At 45.3% G+C, this 6,374-nt stretch overlaps 1 long non-coding RNA gene across 2 annotated transcripts; it reads left to right on the forward strand.

Moving 5' to 3' along the window:
• The first annotated feature begins 1,012 nt into the window (after positions 1–1,012).
• Positions 1,013–4,690, forward strand: LOC127558139 (uncharacterized). Of its 2 annotated transcripts, none has more exons than XR_007952722.1 (4): positions 1,013–1,391; positions 1,590–1,635; positions 2,834–2,984; positions 4,328–4,690. It is a non-coding gene; the product is annotated as an uncharacterized LOC127558139 (long non-coding RNA). The 2 variants fall into 2 exon arrangements; XR_007952721.1 differs by lacking the exon at positions 4,328–4,690 and adding an exon at positions 4,203–4,285.
• The last annotated feature ends 1,684 nt before the right edge of the window (positions 4,691–6,374 follow it).

Raw genomic sequence — 6,374 nt, forward strand, 5'->3', positions numbered from 1 at the left:
GGCAAGGAAACTGAGGTGACAGAGTTCAAATGCGCCCTTAAACACTTACCAGCTGTGTGATCCTAGACAAGGCACTTAACCCTGTCTGCCTCATTTCTTCATCAGAAAAAAAAGGGCTGGAGAAGGATAGGACAGACCATTTCAGTATCTTCAGACTCGGACGTGACTAAAGGGATTCCACAACAACAACAATAACAAAAGGTCTTTCCTAGTCTAAATCTATAATTCTTTAAACTCTGAAGTCCCTTCCATGATCCTTTGAACCTTGCAGCGCTGCATGTTAGAACACGGGGCATAAAACGTTAGCTGTATACAGTCTACAGATGATCAAAGGGAGAAGGGGCCGGTACAAAGGGAGGATCTCTACCCCGGCACAGCGGCTCATCCTCGGGGAATCCTGCTGCCTGGCACAGAGATTCTGGAACACTCGGGTCTCTCTAGTGCTTTCTACACTAGCAAAGAGGATTACTGGCAGACGGCAAACAAACCCTCCCAAGATGTAAAAGTGCCATATTCTGCGATTCTGCAGAAGGAAGGTTTTTTCCATAGTGTGGGTTTTTTTAAACCTACACTTGACTCTGTCCATATAGAAATAGCGCGCGGTCTCTGGGGAGGCTGTACCGACACGGCATATTGATCGGGTTGGAAAGAAGGAAAAAGAAAGGATCTCCTCGCATTTCAGGGCTTCGAGGCAGTTCTCGGGCTCCAGAGAGACACGAGCGCCCGGAACCGGGCGGAATCGGAGGCACGTGCCCAGGTGTGAGGGCACACTGAGCGCGCACGCATACATGCCCTGAGCGAGTGCATGTCTGAGGCGGGCACATCCGTGCCCCAGTGTGTGCGAGGCTGGGTGTTTCCGCCCCAGACATGTGCGTGGACACGTGACACGGCCTTGCACGTGTACACTCAAGCCCCCTGCGAAACAGACCGGGCTTTGTGCGGTGAGACCCCGGGCTTACTCTGCAAAATTCCTGCAGATTCTGACCCCCCGACCCCTCAATAAATTACCTTCTGTCTCCCCCACAGCTTTATCGGCCTCCCCTGTTCTCTCAGCTCCCACCTCTCCCTTTCCCATCCCCGAATCCAGACAACCCCCCCAGCAAAACCCCCGCTTCCTCGCCCCCCTTCCCCTCAAATCCAGGTTATCTCTGGGTGGTGTTTACAGCCTTGGCTAGGACAGCAGGCAGCGGCTCGGAGACCCAGCTCCACGGAGACCAACGGCGTGCCTCTGCTGTCCTCTGCTGGCTGAGTGAGGCACTGCCGCTGGTGTCCCTGCATCCGAGGCTGAGTTGAAAGACTGTCATTGGCCATCGAGTCCCAAGGATGCCCTCTTCAGCATCCCGGAATAATAGTCGCTCGTGTTTTTCTTGGAGACCTCTAATGAGATGGAAGTACGTTATTAAATGCTCTTAATATATACACCCTAGCTTAAGGAGATAAACACATTAGGAAATCTCATCATCCGACACGTGCCCGTCTGGGTACGGAGCTCTGCGTCTGCTTTTCTGCGATTAGTGTCCTCCCTTTGTCAAGGCTCTACAAGACACGTCTCTGGCCCAATAATACAGCTGCATTTTCTTCTTCCTCAGTGAGCGTCGGGGGACTCGTTCTCTTCAGCTTGACCCAAGCTCCTTGGTACGTTAGAGCCCCAAACTGATCTTGCCTCCTTCAGGCAGCCCTCCCAGACTGCCGTAGCCTTTTGGTCCTCCCTTCCTCTGAGATAGTACCCCCTGAGCACACAGGCAGGGATGGAGAATATGCAACCTGGCTCATATACACAATTAGGCTCCCCTAAGCAATCCTCGTGGGTCGTCCTCCATTAGTTATACCTCCAAGGTCGGGGCTGGGGACTAGGATCTGTGCTGGTCCGCCTTTCCTAGTCCTGTAGAGGTTCTCTCAGCTAACGTGTATTAAGCACCTGTTCCTAATATATTCCTAATATAATATTATATTCCTATATATAATATATATATATAAATATATAATAATAATATATTCCTAATAGCCAGACTGGGAAGGATCCATTGATAAAATAAATAGCATAGAACCCTTATTCTCAGGAAGCTCACTCCCTAAAGGTGAAAGGAAAAGGCCCAAAATACAAAAATTGTAGTAAGAGTTAGAATGTGGTACGGGCTAAGCGTCTTTTTTCAATTTCTGTTATAAACTATGTGACACTGGCTATGTCACCTACCTTTTAAATCAATGGCTCAACTGATAAACATGTATTAAGCACCTACTGTGTGCCAGGCATTGTGCTAAGTGATGAGGATACAAAAAAGAGGGAAAAAGCAGTCCCTGGCTTCAATAAGTTTACAATCTTAATGGGAGAGACAACGTGTAACAAATATATACAAAGCAAGGTATAAACAGGATAAATAGAAAATAATAGAGGGATGGTGCTGGAATTAAAGGGGTTAGAGGACACCTCCTATAGAAGATGATTCTCAGTTTCCTTATCTCCAAAATGAAGAGGTTGGATTAGCTCAATTCTGAGGTTCTAATGAGCTCATGATTCTGCCTGATGATCTAAGCAGAGAGAGAGAACCCCTTTTAGCTACAGAAGATCATCAAGGAAGGTTTCGTGATAGAGAATGGACCTTAAAGGGAAGAAAAGAATTCAAAAGTTCTTGATGTCAAAGGGAGGACAGTGGAGGAACTGTCCAGGGTCAGGAGTCTCAGGAAACAAAAGTTAGAGAGCTAGCCATTAACAAATTTAGCTGGAATTCAGGGTTAAGGGAAAAAAAGCAGTAAAACACTAGAGGCAGGAAAAGGGTAGAGTCAAGAATGACTGGAATGTTGCATCATTCTTTACAATTCTCTAAACCTGCAGCCCCGGGCACCTGCCAGAGCCTGGGGAGATGCTTACTGTTTGCTGATTGATTGATCGATGGCTAGAGTGCAACTGTGGATAGCAAACCCCATGAGACATCAGCCTCTGGCTGCCTTTACTGCCTTCTATCCCTATGCAGTTGGATAAACAGGTCAGTTCATATCTCTGATCTAACACTTTCTCTATTTCTATCTTCTCTGTTTCTATTTCTGTCTCTGGCTTACTATCTCTATGACTCTCTCTGTGGTCCTGTTTCTCTATCACTGAAGGAAATTTTGCGAGTTTAGGGCATCACTTTGGCTGCTACTTGAAGGAAGGCTTAAAGGGGGAAAAGATGAGTTAGAAGGAACAATAAGGAAGTTGTTTCGATGGTCCAGGAGAAGGGCAGTGAAAGTCTGAGCTCTCGGAGTAGTTGTCTGTATGAATGGTGCGAATGGAGAGCTTTGGATGAGAGATTGGAAGGTGAAAACGATAAGACTTGGCAACTGATTGAATATGTTGGCTGAACATTGAGCATGGGTTCCCAGTGGCTGTCTGGAAGGACAGTGGTGCTCTTGATGGATGTGACAGGATCTGACACAAGCATAGAGTGCCTCTGATGGGGTCTCTCCATATGAAAGAACTGGAGAACTGACTTCCAAGAGTATCAGGTCTGTGTCTCTGGATCCCATCTGTCTTCTTTCTGTGTCTATGTCTACCTCCTCTCTGTTCCTGTGTCTTTTTATCTGACTCTGCGTCAAATTATCTCCTTAACTGTCTCTCTTATTTTTACTTCTTTATCTCTACCTATATGTCTCTGCTTCTCTGTCTCTACTTCCTTATCTCTGTTTCTATGGTTTTTTTCCTCTGTGTTTCTACCTCAGAATGTGTCATTCTCTGTGGGACTGTTTCCTGGTGTATCTCTGTCTCTATCTCTTTATCTCAATCTCCCCATGTGTCTCGGTCTCTTTCCCTTCTTATCTCTATGTATCTCTGTGTATCATTGTGTATTTTTCTTCTGTGTCTCTAAGTGATACAGTGGATAGTGTTTTGGTTTTGAAGTCAGAAAAACCTCAGTTCAATTCTGGTCTCAGATATTTACTAGCTGTGTGATCCTAGGCAAGTCACTTAGCCACTGTCTGCTCCAGTTCCCCCAACCGTAAAATGAGGATCATAATATCTATCTCCCAGGATTATTGTGAGGATGACATAAGAAACATCTGTACAAACGCTTAGCACAGTGCCTGCATATAGTAGGTACTTAATAAATGCTTATTCTGTTCCCTCTCCTCTTTCTCTATGATTCTGCCTTCTCTTGTATTTCTGGGTTCTCTCTTTTTATGAATCTATATCTCTTCTTCTGTCCTTCAATATATCTCCTTCCCTCCAGCCCAAGACAGGACCAGGCTAGGGGTCAGAAGATCCTCTCTGGGTCAGAAGAAAGGCTTCATACAATTTAAGGTTTCAATGTCATAACTTTTTGTTGTCATTTGTTTATTTGTTGTTTTGGCTCAGCCCGAGATCCCTGTGCTTGCTCCGAGAGGCTGGAGGTTCTGAGCCTCCTGGCGACTGCCCCCAAGGAGCTACTGTGTCTCATTCTCCCTGTTTCCCCTCTTTGATTTTCCCTACACTATTGAACTTGGAACAGATGCTGCTTAATTTGACAACTGTCCTGTCAATCTGAACGCAAGATGGAACAGCATCTCGCTTGTCTCCTCTCCAAAGTGCTCCAGACTCTGAGACAAGATGACTGAGAGGAGAAGGGAAGAGAAGCAGTTATAAGAAGGCTGTTGGGGGGAGGGGAGATGCCAGGACAGTGAGGTTCTGGATTGGGGAGCGGGGAAGGGAAGGAGACAGTAAGAGATCTTTGTCTTTGGTCCAGCGCTATTTCACATTTTATCAATGACTTAGATAAAAGCATAGATAGGTAATCATTAATGATTTATGGTCTGAAAAGCATTTACATGCATTATCTCAATCCTGTACTATAGGTGCTATTATTTTCCCCATTTTACATACAAGGAAACTGAAGCCAGGAGAGGACAATAGTCACATTGATGCAGTAGTGTGTCTGAGGCAGGATTTATAACCCGATCTTCCTAACTTCAAGACCTGCACTCTAGCTCATATGCATGATCATGTCTACCACCAGCTTCAAAAGAGCCCTCTGGCCTAGGGCACCTCATGGCTAACTTCCTTTCCCAGCTTAGTAATAGAGAGGTCAGCTTCTCTGCTCAGGCGGCTGAGCTCGGCTCACCCCCTCCTCATGTTTGGCTTTGTCACACACACACACACACACACACACACTCACACTCTCACACACATTCATACTCTCACACACACGCACACACACTCACACTCTCACACACATTCACACTCTCACACTCACATTCACACACGCACATGCACACACACTCACACTCACACACGCACATGCACACACATTCACACTCACACACACTCACATCACACACACACTCACACACACTTACACTCACACACACACTCACACACACACGAACACATACACAAACACACTCACACACACACTCACACTCACACACACACACACACACGAACACATACACAAACACACACACACACACTCTACACACTCATACACGATAGAAACCTATTCTATCAAATTCATGGATGATCCCAAAGCTGGGGGATAAACATCATACTCTGGAAGGATCCAAAAATATTTAATACTGTTTACATTGTTTCCTTCTAAAGACTCTCACTAGATTTTTAAGACATTGTTCTATCTTGGTTTTCTTTCTGATAATCTGATCTCCTTTTCAGTCTCTGTGGCTGCATCACTGTCTAGGTCCCATCCCCTAATTATGAGTGTCTCCCAACAGTCTGTCCTAAATCAATTTCTCTATTCTTTCTCTCTCTGTGTCTCTGTGTGTCTCTGTCTCTCTTCTGTATGTCTCTCTCTGTCTCTCTCTCTGTCTCTCTCTGTCTCTCTCTCTCTGTGTCTCTCTCTCTCTGTCTCTCTCTCTCTCTGTGTCTCTCTCTGTCTCTCTGTCTCTGTATCTCTGTCTCTCTCTCTGTCTCTCTCTCTCTCTCTCTCTCTCTCTCTCTCTCTCTCTCTCTCTCTCTCTTTTCTCTCTCTCTCTTTCTGTCTCCTTTACACATATCTTATCAGGTCCCAAAGATTTTAGTAACATCTCTGAGCAGATTTTTCCAAGAGCTATATTTCCAACCCAACTCTCTCTCCTGAGCTCCAGCCTAACATTACCAACTTCTTTCTGGGCATTTTGAACTTAAGCATTTTCAACCCAATATGTTTAAAACAGCTCATTATCTTTTCCCAAAACCCACCTGTCTTCTCAAATTCTCATTTCTGGGTAACAGAGTCTGACCCATGAGAAAAGCACATAGAAGGGCCCTCTTCCAGAGAGTTGAAATGGCAAGTCATAGAAGTGGCTTAGAACATTAGTGTCCAACTCAAATGGAAATGGGAGCCACTAAACCACATAAGGATCCCTGAAGATCACATATTGGCAAATATAGCATTAACCCATTAATCCATTAACATTATCTATGTTCTATT

Source organism: Antechinus flavipes, chromosome 3 (genome assembly GCF_016432865.1).
Source record: "Antechinus flavipes isolate AdamAnt ecotype Samford, QLD, Australia chromosome 3, AdamAnt_v2, whole genome shotgun sequence".
NCBI classification, from domain to species: Eukaryota; Metazoa; Chordata; class Mammalia; order Dasyuromorphia; family Dasyuridae; genus Antechinus; species Antechinus flavipes.